This window comes from Choloepus didactylus, chromosome 5 (genome assembly GCF_015220235.1).
Source record: "Choloepus didactylus isolate mChoDid1 chromosome 5, mChoDid1.pri, whole genome shotgun sequence".
NCBI classification, from domain to species: Eukaryota; Metazoa; Chordata; class Mammalia; order Pilosa; family Megalonychidae; genus Choloepus; species Choloepus didactylus.
The window spans coordinates 115,777,072-115,791,834 of NC_051311.1; the positions used below are offsets into that span (position 1 = coordinate 115,777,072).

General features: G+C 37.6%; 1 protein-coding gene across 2 annotated transcripts in view; it reads right to left on the reverse strand.

Moving 5' to 3' along the window:
* COL28A1 (collagen type XXVIII alpha 1 chain) overlaps positions 1-14,763 on the reverse strand; it is a 228,999-nt gene that overhangs the window by 131,952 nt on the left and 82,284 nt on the right. The window lies entirely within an intron of this gene.

Genomic DNA, 14,763 nt, shown 5'->3' on the forward strand with positions numbered 1-14,763 from the left:
GGGTGCTGGATTTCGTAAAAATGTCTTTTCCTTAGTGATTGTGATGATCATATGTTTTTTCTCCTCATTTGTTAATGTGGAATATTAAATTAATTGATATTCTTATGTTGAATCATCTTTGCATACTTGGGATAACTCCCACTTGATTATGGTGAATAATTATTTTAATGTGATGTTGGACTCACTTTGCTACTTTTTTTACTGAGAATTTTTGCATCTATAGTCATAAGAAATATTGCTCTGTAATTTTCTTTTCTTTCAGCATCTTTATCTGGCTTTGGTATGATGTGATGTTGTCCTCATATAATGAATCAGGGAGTTCAGTTTTTTGGAAGAGTTTGAGCAAGATTTGTGTCAATTCTTCCTGGCATGTTTGGTAAAATTCCCCTGTGAAGCCATCTGGTACTGGACTTTTCTTTGTGGGGAGGTTTTTGATTACCAGTTCAATCTCTACTAGTTATTGGTTTGTTGAGATCTTCTATTTCTTCTTGAGTCAATGAGGACAGTTTCTGTGTTTCTAGGAATTTCTGCATTTCATCTAGGTTATCTAATTTGTTGGCATACAGTTATTCAAAGTGCCCTCTTATTCTGGATAAAAAAATTACCTATTTATTTCAGTAGTAATGCCCCCTTTTCATTTCTGATTTTAGTCATTGTGTCCTCTTTTTTTCTTTGTCATTCTAACTAAAGGTTTCTCAATTTTATTGATCTTTTCACAGAACCAACTTTTGGTTTTGTTGATTTTATTGTTTTTTTTTAATTCTCTATTTCATTTCTCTCAATATTAATCTTTGTTATTTTCTTCTTTCTGTTTGCTTTGTGTTCAGTTTGCTTTGCTCTTCTAGTTCTTCCAGTTTTGAGGTTAGATTGTTTATTTGAAATCTTTCTTCTTTTTAAATGTGAGCACTTAGAGCTATAAATTTCCCTCTCAGCACTACATCCCACGAGTTTTCATATGCTGTATTTTCATTTTCTTTCACCTCAAGATATTTCCTAATTTCCCTTATGATTTCCTCTTTAATCTATTTGCTGTTTAAGAGTATGTTGTTTAATTTCCATACATTTGTAAATATTCCATTTCTCCTTCTGTTATTGATTTCTGGCTTTATTCCCCTGTGGTCAGAGAATATATATTATATTATTTCAATATATTTGAATTTATTGAGACTTGTTTTTTGACATAATATATGATCTATCCTGGACAATGTATACTACAGAAGAATGTATATTCTGTTATTGTTAGGTGAAGTGTTCTTTATATATGTCTTTTAGGTCTAGTTGGTTAAGAATATTGTTTATGTCTCCTATTCCCTAACTGATCTTCTGTCTAGATGTGTTATCCATTTTTGAAATAAGTGTATTGAAATGTCCTGCTATTAATATAGAACCATCTATTTTTCCCTTCAAATCTGATAGTATTTGCTTCATAAATTTTGGGGCTCTACTGTTATATGCATCTACACTTAAAATTGTTACATCTTCTTGTTGAATTGACCCCAAAGTTAATGAAACACCTTTGTCCCTCATAAAAGTTTTTGACTTGAAGTCTGTTTTATCTGATATTAGTATAGCCACACCAGTTCCATTTTGGTTACTACTCACATGGTTTATTGTTTTTTCCATCCTTTCACTTTCAACCTACTTATATCTTTGATTTTAAGGTGAGTCTCTTATAAAAGGCATACAGCTGGGTCATGATTTTTGATCCTTTCTGCCAATTTCTGCCTTTTGATTAGAGAGTTTAACCCATTTACAACTAAATTCACTACTGATAATGCAGGAATTTCTTCTGCTATTTTGCTCTTTAGCTTGTAAATTTTTTACTTTTTTTGTGCTTCAATTCTTCCATTAATGCCTATTTTCTTTTTTTATCTTCATTTTATTGAGATATATTCACATACTACACAGTCATACAGAACAAATCATATATTCGATTGTTCACAGTACCATTACATAGTTGTACATTCATCACCTAAATCAATTCTGAAACCTTCATTAGCACACGCACAAAAATAACAAGAATAATAATTAAAGTGAAAAAGAGCAATTAAAGTAAAAAAGAACACTGGGTACCTTTGTCTGTTTGTTTGTTTGTTTCCTTCCCCTATTTTTCTACTCATCCATCCATAAACTAGACAAAGTGGAGTTTGGTCCTTATGGCTTTCTCAATCCCATTGTCACCCCTCATAAGCTACATTTTTATACAATTGTCTTCGAGATTCATGGGTTCTAGGTTGTAGTTTAATAGTTTCAGGTATCCACCACCAGTTACCCCAATTCTTTAGAACCTAAAAAGGGTTGTCTAAATTGTTCGTAAGAGTGCCCACCAGAGTGACCTCTCGGCTCCTTTTGGAATCTCTCTGCCACTGAAGCTTATTTCATTTCCTTTCACATCCCCCTTTTGGTCAAGAAGATGTTCTCCATCCCACGATGCCAGGTCTACATTCCTCCCTGGGAGTCATATTCCACGTTGCCAGGGAGATTCACTCCCCTGGGTGTCTGATCCCACGTAGCGGGGAGGGCAGTGATTTCACCTTTCAAGCTGGCTTAGCTAGAGAGAGAGGGCCACATCTGAGCAACAAAGAGGCATTCAGGAGGAGGCTCTTAGGGACAATTATAGGGAGGCCTAGCCTCTCCTTTACAGCAACCATCTTCCCAAGGGTAAAACCTGTGGTAGAGGGCTCAACCCATCAAACCACCAGTCCCCTATGTCTGTGGTCATGTTAGCAACCATCAAGGTGGGGTAGGCCAATACCCCTGCATTCTCCACAGGCTCCTCAAGGGGGCACTAGATATTTTTTTTTCCTTTTTTTTTTTTTTAACTTTTTTTTCTTTTTTAAATCAATTGTATAAAAAAAAAAAAAAAACATACAATAAAAGAACATTTCAAAGAGACCATAACAAGGGAATAAGAAAAAGACAACTAACCTAAGATAACTGCTTTACTTCCAACCTGTTCCTACTTTACCCCAAGAAAGTTACCTAATATAGCAACATTTCTGTGAACTTGTTCCTACTATATCCATCAGAAATTAACAGACCATAGTCATTCCTGGGCATCCCCAGAACGTTAAATAGCTTATCTGTTCTTCTCGGATTATTGTTCCCCCTTCCTTAATTGCTCTCTATTACTAGTTCCCCTACATTCTACATTATAAACCATGTGTTTTACACTTTTCAAAGTTCACATTAGTGGTAGCATATAATATTTCTCTTTTTGTGCCTGGCTTATTTCGCTCAGCATTATGTCTTCAAGGTTCATCCATGTTGTCATATGTTTCACGAGATCGTTCCTTTTTACTGCTGTGTAGTATTCCATCGTGTGTATATACCGCATTTTATTTATCCACTCATCTGTTGAAGGACATTTGGGTTGTTTCCATCTCTTGGCAATTGTGAATAATGCTGCTATGAACATTGGCGTGTAGATATCTGTTCGTGTCACTGCTTTCCGATCTTCCGGGTATATACCGAGAAGTGCAATCGCTGGATCGAATGGTAGCTCTATATCTAGTTTTCTAAGGAACTGCCAGACTGACTTCCAGAGTGGCTGAACCATTATACAGTCCCACCAACAATGAATAAGAGTTCCAATTTCTCCACATCCCCTCTAGCATTTGTAGTTTCCTCTTTGTTTAATGGCAGCCACTCTAATCGGTGTTAGATGGTATCTGATTGTGATCTTAATTTGCATCCCTCTAATAGCTAGTGAAGCTGAACATTTTTTCATGTGTTTCTTGGCCATTTGTATTTCCTCTTCAGAGAACTGTCTTTTCATATCTTTTGCCCATTTTATAATTGGGCTGTCTGTACTACTGTCATTGAGTTGTAGGATTTCTTTGTATATGCAAGATATCAGTCTTTTGTCACATACATGGTTTCCAAAAATTTTTTCCCATTGAGTTGGCTGCCTCTTTACCTTTTTGAGAAATTCCTTTGAGGTACAGAAACTTCTAAGCTTGAGGAGTTCCCATTTATCTATTTTTTCTTTTGTTGCCTGTGCTTGGGTGTAAAGTCTAGGAAGTGTCCGCCTAATATAAGGTCTTGAAGATGTTTTCCTACATTATCTTCTAGGAGTTTTATGGTACTTTCTTTAATATTAAGATCTTTGGTCCATTTTGAGTTAATTTTTGTGTAGGGTGTGAGGTAAGGGTCCTCTTTCATTCTCTTGGATATGGATATCCAACTCTCCCAGCCCCATTTGTTGAAAAGACCATTATGACTCAGTTCAGTGACTTTGGGGGCCTTATCAAAGATCAGTCGGCCATAGATCTGGGGGTCTATCTCTGAATTCTCAGTTCGATTCCATTGATCTATATGTCTATCTTTGTGCCAGTACCATGCTGTTTTGACAACTGTGGCTTTATAATAAGCTTCAAAGTCAGGGAGTGTAAGTCCTCCCACTTCGTTTTTCTTTTTTAGAGTGTCTTTAGCAATTCGAGGCATCTTCCCTTTCCAAATAAATTTGATAACTAGCTTTTCCAAGTCTGCAAAGTAGGTTGTTGGAATTTTGATTGGGATTGCATTGAATCTGTAGATGAGTCTGGGTAGAATTGACATCTTAATGACATTTAGCCTTCCTATCCATGAACATGGAATATTTCTCCCCTTCTATTTCTTTTAGTAGAGTTATGTAGTTTTCTTTGTATAGCTCTTTTACATCTTTGGTTAAGTTCATTCCTAGGTACTTGATTTTTTTAGTTGCTATTGAAAATGGTATCTTTTTCTTGAGTGTCTCTTCAGTTTGTTTATTTCTAGCATATAGAAACATTACTGACTTATGTGCATTACTCTTGTATCCCGCTACTTTGCTAAATTTGTTTATTAGCTCTAGCAGCTGTATCGTTGATTTCTCGGGGTTTTCCAGACATAAGATCATATCATCTGCAAACAATGGCAGTTTTACTTCTTCTTTTCCAATTTGGATGCCTTTTATTTCTTTGTCTTGCCGATTGCCCTGGCTAACACTTCAAGCACAATGTTGAATAACAGTGGTGACAGCGGGCATCCTTGTCTTGTTCCTGATCTTAGAGGGAAAGTTTTCAGTCTCTCACCATTGAGTACCATGCTGGCTGTGGGTTTTTCATATATGCTCTTTATCATATTGAGGAAGTTTTCTTCAATTCCTACCTTTTGAAGTGTTTTTACCAAAAACAGATGTTGGATTTTGTCAAATGCTTTTTCAGCATCTATTCAGATGATCATTTGATTTTTCCCTTTCGAGTTTTTAATGTGTTGTAATACATTGATTAATTTTCTTATGTTGATCCATCCTTGCATGCCTGGAATGAACCCCACTTGGTCATGGTGTATCATTTTTTTAATGTGTCTTTGGATTCGATTTGCAAGTATTTTGTTGAGGATTTTTGCATCTATATTCATTAGGGAGATTGGCCAGTAGTTTTCCTTTTTTGTAGCATCTTTGCCTGGTTTTGGTATGAGATTGATGTTACCTTCATAAAATGAGTTAGGTAGTGTTCCATTTTCTTCAATGTTTTGAAAGAGTTTGAGTAAGATTGGTGTCAGTTCTTTCTGGAAAGTTTGGTAGAATTCCCCTGTGAAGCCATCTGGCCCTGGGCATTTATTTGTGGGAAGATTTTTGATGACTGATTGGATCTCTTTGCTTGTGATGGGTTGGTTGAGGTCTTCTATTTCTTCTCTGGTCAGTCTAGGTTGTTCATGTTTCCAGGAAATTGTCCATTTCCTCTACATTATCCAGTTTGTTGCCATACAGTTGTTCATAGCATCCTCTTATATATAATTTTTTTAGTTTCTTCAGGATCTGTAGTTATGTCACCTTTTTCATTCATTATTTTGTTTATATGGGTCTTCTCTCTTTTTGATTTTATTAGTCTAGCTAGGGGCTTGTCAATCTTGCTGATCTTCTCAAAGAACCAACTTTTGGTGTTATTTAATCTCTCTATTGTTCTTTTGTTCTCTATGTCATTTATTTCTGCTTTGATCCTTGTGATTTCTTTTCTTCTACTTGGTTTAGGATTGGTTTGCCGTTCATTTTCTAGCTTCTTCAGTTGATCCATTAGTTCTTTGATTTTGGCTCTTTCTTCCTTTTTAATATGTGCGTTTAGTGCTATAAATTTCCCCCTCTGCATTGCTTTTGCTGCATCTCATAGGTTTTGGTATGTTGTGTTCTCATTTTCATTCATCTCTACATATTTACCAATTTCTCTTGCTATTTCTTCTTTAACCCACTGATTGTTTAGGAGTGTGTTGTTTAACCTCCAGGTATTTGTGAATTTTCTAAGTCTCTGATGGTTATTGACTTCTAATTGTATTCCATTGTGGTCAGAGAATGTGCTTTGACTAATTTCAATCTTTTTAAATTTACTGAGGCTTGTTTTATGTCCCAGCATATGATCTATTCTGGAGAAAGTTCCGTGAGCACTAGAGAAGTATGTGTAACCTGGTGATCTGGGATGTAATGTTCTGTATATATCTGTTAAATCTAATTCATTTATCAGATTGTTTAGGTTTTCAATTTCCTTATTGGTGTTCTGTCTGGTAGATCTATCTATAGGAGAGAGTGATGTGTTGAAGTCTCCCACAATTATTGTGGAAAAATCCATTGTTTCCTTTAGTTTTGCCAGTGTTTCTCTCATGTATTTTGTGGCACCTTGATTGGGTGCATAGACATTTATGTTTGTTATTTCTTCTCGTTGAAATGCCCCTTTTATTAGTATGTAGTGGCCTTCTTTGTCTCTCAAAACATCCCTGCATTTAAAGTCTATTTTATCTGAGATTAATATTGCTACACCTGCTTTCTTTTGGCTGTAGCTTGCATGAAATATTTTTTTCCATCCTTTCACTTTCAATTTCTTTGTGTCCCTGTGTCTAAGATGAGTCTCTTGTATGCAACATATTGATGGTTCATTTTTTTGATCCATTCTGTGAATCTATATCTTTTAATTGGGGAGTTTAATCCATTTACATTCAACGTTATAACCGTGAAGGCATTTCTTGAATCAGCCATCTTATCCTTTGGTTTATGTTTGTCATATATATTTTTCCCCTCTCTCTATTAATATCCTTTATTGTAACCATACCGAATCTCTTTAGTACTGAACCTTTCTCCAAGTCTCTCTGTCCTTTCTTTGTTTTTCTGTCTGTAGGGCTCCCTTTAGTATGTCCAGTAGGGCAGGTCTCTTGTTAGCAAATTCTGTCAGCATTTGTTTGTCTGTGAAAAATTTAAGCTCTCCCTCAAATTTGAAGGAGAGCTTTGCTGGATAAAGTATTCTTGGTTGGAAATTTTTCTCACTCAGAATTTTAAATATATCGTGCCACTGCCTTCTCGCCTCCATGGTGGCTGCTGAGTAGTCACTACTTAGTCTTATGCTGTTTCCTTTGTATGTGGTGAATTGCTTTTCTCTTGCTGCTTTCAGAACTTGCTCCTTCTCTTCCGTGTTTGACAGTGTGATCAGAATATGTCTCGGAGTGGGTTTATTTGGATTTATTCTATTTGGAGTTCGCTGAGCATTTATGATTTGTGTATTTATGTTGTTTAGAAGATTTGGGACGTTTTCCCCAACAATTTCTTTGAATACTCTTCCTAGACCTTTACCCTTTTCTTCCCCTTCTGGAATACCAATGAGTCTTATATTCAGACATTTTATATTATCTATCATATCCCTGAGGTCTCTTTCAATTTTTTCAATTTTTTTCCCATTCTTTCTTTTATACTTTCATTTTCCATTCTGTCATCTTCCAGGTCACTGATTCGTTGTTCAACTTCCTCTAGTCTTGTACTATGAGTGTCCAGAATCTTTTTAATTTGGTCAACAGTTTCTTTAATTTACATAAGATCATCTATTTTTTTATTTAGTCTTGCAATGTCTTCTTTATGCTCTTCTAGGGTCTTGTTGATATCCTTTGTATCCTGTACTATGGTTTCACTGTTCATCTTTAGTTCTTTGAGTAGCTGCTCTAGGTGCTGTGTCTCTTCTGATCTTTTGATTTGGGTGCTTGGGCTTGGGTTATCCATATCGTCTGGTTTTTTCATATGCTTTAGAATTTTCTGTTGTTTTTGGCCTCGTGGCATTTGCTGAACTTGATAGGGTTCTTTTATGATTTGTAGACCAATTGAAGTCCTTATCTCTAATTTATCAGATCTACAGCTTCATGGAGTACACTTTCTCTAACTAACCAGCAGGTGGCGTCCACGAGCCACCTGTTCTCCACAAGCCAGCTCTCCCCTGCTTTGCCTTTGTGGTGAGTGGGGGAGTGAGTCTTGTGGGGTCCAATTGGTGTACCAAGCTTGCGTGTGTAGTTGGTGTTGCCTGCCCTGTATATGAGGCGTGTGTCTGGGCAGTCAGGGAGAGGGGTGGCTCTAACAATCAAATCTCCCTGGTGTTCCTGGAGTTTTAAAGCTGCTGCAATAGTCTAATCCTTCAGTTCAGTCCTGCCACAGTTTGTCTCTGCCACTGACCCACAAGTCCTTGGTATTGGCGTATGGCTCCTGAGACTTGCAAGTGGGTCCCTCTTCCAGGCCGTGCACCCCCTGGTCCTCTGTTGAGGGATGACTGTGCTATGTCACAGATGAGTGCCGTCCCCCCAGGGTGGTTCTGGGCTGCTGGGCTGTGTAGGGAGGCTCCCAGTATGCTGAAATGATGGCTGAATGGGGCTTTGTTAATTCACACTGCTCCACCTTCCCAACTCTGGGACAATCATCTGAGGTTGCAGGGAAGGCTAATGTCCACACCCAGTTTTGTGGTGTGTGCCTGTTATTTGAAGCACTTCTGTCACACTGGGTTGTCTGGGGCAGCTCTGGGCTATGGGGCTGGCGATGGGCAGGAGTGCTTCCTGTCCACCAGGATGATGGCTGTGAGTGGACACCCCCCTTTTCTTGGGAAGTTGTGGTGTTTAGTGAATTTTCTCAGCCACTGGATTATTGCCTTTTGTCTCAGAGCTCTCTTAGTTCTGCTCTTGTCTTGACCTGCCCAAATTGCAAGTCTTTGAAGCTTTCTGTATTGGGCTTCTTAGAGTAATTGTTTTAGAAAAAGAAAAAAGGATATAAAAAAAAAAAAGGCCCTCCTCACAGATCTAATGGGTTATTGAAATGCTAAGAGACAAAGCAATTAGGGCCATTAAGGAAAGGTCCACAGGGCAGAGAGATCAGTTTTTCTTCGGGATTTGCATATGAGCCTCAGGGCCTGAGCTCTGCCCTTCCCCTTTCTATGTTCACCAGAACTCCAAAAATCCTCCGCTTTTATTTTGGAGTTTTTTGTGCTGTTTTTTTCTATGTCTGTCTCCTCTCTGCTGGGCTGGCTGCTCTCAGATTCTCTGGTGTCTGGTCTCAGTCTATCTATGGTTGGAGTTTGGATCAGTAGAATGAGTTTCCGATAAGGGCTGCCACTGCAGTTCTCCCTTCTCCTTCTCGGAGCTGACAGCCCCTCCTCCCATGGGACTGAGCCTGGCAGGGAGGGGTGCAGGTCCCCTGGCCACAAAAACTTACAGATTTCGCTGATCTCAGCAGTTCCAAGTTTTCAAGGGTGTTGTATGAAGTATGCCCAAAATCAGATTGCTCTGTGGTGTCCAGTTCACGCAGTTCCTGGCTTTCTACCTACTTTCCTGGAGGAGTAACTAAAACATACAGCTCACCAGTCCTCCATCTTGCCCCGCCTCCAATGCCTATTTTCATATCATTTAATTTTTTGTGTTGTACCATAGTGAGTCCTTTCTCATTTCTATTTGAATATATTTTTCATATATTTTCCTTGTGGTTACCATGGTGTTAAAATTTAACATCATACACACACACACACATATTATACATAACATTTATATTATATATATAACAATCATTTAAGTTGATTCTAACTTGACTTCAATAGCATAAACATACACTGTTCCTCAACTGTTCTGTCCTCCCACCTTTTTTTTAATTGTTACAAAATATATCTTTGTACATTGTATGCCAAAAATTATAGATTCATCATGACTTTTTATGCATTTGCATTTTAGCACCTGTAGAGAATAAGAAGTGGAGCTACATACCAAAAAAAATACAATGTAATTCTACTGGCATTTGTAATTACCTAAATGGTTTCCTTTAGCAGAGATCTTTATTTCCTTATGTTACTCTGAATCTCTATCTAATGTCTTTTCCTTTCAGTCTGAAGAAACCCTCTTTACCTTTGCTTATGGGGCAGTTCTAGTGGTGAAGAACTCTCTCTGCTTTTGTGTAAAAATGTCTTAATATCTCCCTCATTTTTGAAAGAAAGTCTCACCAGATATAAAAAAAAAATCTTGGTTGGCAGTTGCTTTCTTTCAGCACTTTTAGTATTTCAACCCGCTGCCTTCTTGCCCCCGTAGTTTCTGATGAGAAATTGGAACTTAATCTAATTGGGACTTCACACAGAACATATTGCTTTTTCAGAACTGTCTCCTTGTCCTTTTCATGCAACAGTTTCATCAGTGACAGCATAATTTTCTTCAAGCTTATTCTGTTTGGTGTTCTCTGGGCTACTTGTATGCACATTTTCATATCTTTTGCTAAGTTTGGGAAGTTTTCTGTCATTATTTCTTTGAATAGTCCTTTTGCCCTTTCTCTCTTTTTTCTCCTTCTGGGACTTCCCTAATGTAATTATTAGTATGCTTGATGGTGTCCCATGACCTCTTAGGCTATTTTTGGTTTTTATAATTCTTTTTTCTTTCTACTCCTCAGCCTTACTCAATTTAATTTTCTTGTCTTTGAGTTCACTGATTCTTTCTTCTACCAACTCCAATCTGCTTTTGAAACCCTCCTAGAATTCATTTCAGTTATTTTGGTCTTCAACTCCAGTAATTCTGTTAGGTACCTTTTTAAATTTTCTATCTCTTTACTGAGATTCTCATATCATTTATTCATTATTTTCCTGATAAACTTTACTTCTTTTTCTTATTTTTCTTCATCTCCTTGAGCATACTGAAGATCATTTTTTAAAAAGTCTTTGTCTAGTATGTCCACAGTCTGCTCTTTGGTGATGTTTTCTTGATTTTTATCCCCTTCCTTTGGATGGGCCATCATGTCCTGTTGTAATCTTTTGTTGCACACTGTATATTTCAATATTTTCAAATGCCAACTCTGGGATTTATTCCCTGACACATTTGTTTCCTGAGTTTGTAACCCACTGGTGATATGACAGAGATTTTCTTGAGTGTCAGGAGCTAACAAAACCAAGCAAATCTAAGCAAAAGACACCTTTCATCACCTTTACAAACTGGCTTTGCCTTGGTTGGTGCTCTCTAGCAGAGCACAGCCCTCTCATCTGGAAGGTCTGCCCAAGGCAAATACAAAGAGCAGAGTCCTCCCTGTCTTTCCTGGGCCTGTGTCTTGTCCTGTGCTTGTACTTCCTAGTGGTCGTAGCAGTTCCCCTGTTTAAAGGAGTTAGAATGCCCCTTCTAGTTTTCAGGAAACAGACCTGCTCCCTCTCCCAGTTCTTCCACTACAGGACTTAAAGCAGGTAAGCCTTTGCCCCAGGCCATGTATCTCAATGTTTCTTACACTGCTTTCATTGTCTCAAGCTGCTTTTGCATGGAGGGCAAATTCTGGAATCTGCCTCAATTGTTTCTTACAATACTTTCATTGTCTCAAGCTGCTTTTGCATGGAGAGCAAATTCTGGGAGAGGGAGCATGCCAGAGAGAAGTTTCCCAAGTCAGTCTTCTCCAGCTGGAACAAAGGGAGCACTGGTTGGCTCCAAATTGTCCTGTAGAGGGGATGAGCAAAGGGTCAGGAACGGCACCAGGAGCTTTTTCCATGTCTCCTCCAAAGCTGCACTTTCTTGACTCTGCTCTTGCCCAGCTAATGCAGCCTTTTAACTGTCCTCGGCTGCTCTGAGGAAGCATACCATCTTTAAGTCTCCTCTGCCACCTTTGTCCAGAATGGTTTTGAACAATGGCTGCCCTCAGAGCCAGGCCCCCAGCAATTCTAAGTAGTTAATCAAAGGCAGTGGTTAACAATTGACCTGCCACTTCCCAGCCCCGCATCTTTGGATGTGGATTTTTACATCCTCTCTGACACCAGAAAGCTATGCCAGGGCCGGACTCACTGCTATCTGGCAGAGGGGGACGAGTGTCAGTAACCACCATGCAAAGAGACCGATCTACTGGTATTTACCATTATTTACTGGCCTCTTCTTTCTGTTCTTCCCTGGATGCTATAGAGTGTTCTAATGGACTCCAGAGTTTATAAATAGTTAATTCAGACAGTTACTGCTTGTTTAATAGTTGTTCTGGTGGAGGGACTGATTCCTAGTAGTTCCTCCTCTGCCATCTTCCCACAATCCCTCCTGGTAATGTCATTTTAATTTCAATTTCTATGTGTTCCTTGTTAGTATCTAGAAATAAAATTTATTTTGTATGTTGATCTTGTATCCTGCAACCTTGCTGAACTTACCTGTTAACTTTAAGAGGTTTATTTTTTTTTACAGATTTCTTGGGATTTTCTATGTTGATCATCATAGGGACAGTTTCAGTTTTTCTTTATCTTGCCTTATTGTACTGGCTAGGATTCCATCACTACACTGAATAAGAGCAGTGAGAGTAGGCATCCTTGCCTTGTTCTTAATCTTAGAAGGAAAGCCTTCAGTCTTTCACCATTAAGTATGATTTTAGCTATAGATTTTTTTGGAGATGTTCTCTATCAAGTTGGTGAAGTTCTCCGGTATTCCTAGTTTTCTGAAATTTTTCATTACTAGTAGGTTTTGAATTTTCTCAACTGCTTTTCTGTATTAATTGATAACATTGTGTGATTTTTCTTCTATAGCCTGTTAATGTGGTGAATTATATTGATTGATTTTTGAATATTGAATCAGCCTTGAATCCCTAGAATGAACTCCACTTGGTCATGGTTTGTAGTTCTTTTTAATATATTGCTGAATTCTATTTGCTAATATTTTGTTTAAGGAGGTTTGTATTCTATATTCATGAGGAATATTGGTCTGTGGTTTTCTTTCTATGTATTGTTACTGTCTGGTTTTAGTGTCAGGGTAAAACTGACCTCATAAAATGAGTTGGGAATTGATCCTTTCTCTTCTCTGGAGGAAACTGTATAGACTTACCATTTCCATGATTTTCTTTTTTTGTCTTTTAAAGAAAATCTAAAGCAAATGTGGCAAAATGTTAAGAGTTGTCTACCTGATGGAGGTTTGCTAACTCATTCTCTGTGTTTTTCAGTATGCTTTAAATATTGTCATTTAAAAATATTTCATTATTTAAAAAGAAAAGCATTTTAAGAAACAGAATGAATGAGTGAAACTCATTCTTAAGTTTGTCAAAGAGTTTGGATAAACTAACAATGTATGATATTCAATCTGAACATGAAATCATTAATTCATATTTAAAAAATTGAAAGTTGCAACAATTTCCCTGACATTTTCAGAATTTTTGTTACGTTTCCAACTCTGAAATTCATGGAACTAGAGAGAACTCAATCTTTTAATTTTACAAAAGCTGAAATTGAGACTGAGGCATATTAAAGATCTCAAAAATGATTTGCCATTTTCTCTTAGAGAGGTGGAGTCCATTTCTCCTCTGCTCAAATCTTGAATGACACTGTGACTTGTTTTAGCCAATTTCCTCACAGAAGTGATATGTGATTTTTTTTCTTTTATTTTTCTTCTTTTTTTACATTTTTAAAATGACTTTGACTTGATTGGAACCAGCAAGTGTTTTGTACTAGTGAGGTATATATACATGGGTAGCTGCTTCTAGAATTAGTACCTTAGGACAATACTCAGGCATGGATAAAATGTAACACAGTAATGAGGGGAAATGAACAATGCTGAGGCTAGGCATAAGAGACCAGTGGCTCCTTCCAGTTCAACACTCCATGGAACCCAGCAGTCATGTTGTGAGAAAGCCCAAAAAATCCACATGTGGAGACACATGTGGAGAAGAACTGAGGTTCCTTGGGCAACAGCCCCAGCTGCCAGCCATGTGAGTGAGGTCACTTTTAGCATTCCAGCCATTCCAGCACCCCAGCTGGCATCTGTTTTGCAGAACTGCCCAGTCAACCCACAGAATCATGAGAAATAATAATTTTGTTGTTGCTGTTGTTGCTCTAAGACACTAAATCTTGAGACGGGTTGTTATGCAGCAATATATAACCAAAACAGTTACTCAGAGAAGTTAGTAGTTTACTTTTAAGGTCACTATCTAGTTAGTGGAAATTTACACTACACCACTGACCTCTGGATAATTAGACAGTAGGTTTTTTCCCTTCTATACAATGCTTTCTTTTTAAAGTTAGTGTATCTGGACTTCAGTGAAAAGCCTAACCCTCACACAATATGCTGCCATTTTGCTCACAGAATATAGCAAGGAAGTACATTTTTCTGCTAATATTTACATGTGAGGACCTATGCGATGCAAAACCAATGGGGAAAACAACTATTTCACAATTATTTTTTTAACTTGTATGTCAATGAGTCAGAAACAGTTCTTTCATTGGAGAAAAACGATTACCTGAAAAGTTAAGACGGTTATTATACTAGAATTGTCATGTTTTATGCATTTCCTCTCCAGCTCACCTCTTCCTCTCTCCAGAAGAAACATATTTTTTTCTTCTCCAACAACAGTAAACTTCAAAGCTACATAAGGTAGACACTACAAATAACATAGGGATTATCTATTTACCATCATCAATCCTCGCTTTAGAGTATGCTGATGAATTAGGTAATAAGCAAGGTCCTCATTCCCAGTTATTTTTCTCATAGTTACAGGGAGGTCAATAACAAAATACAGAGATTAGATCTGAATCTAGATCTGTT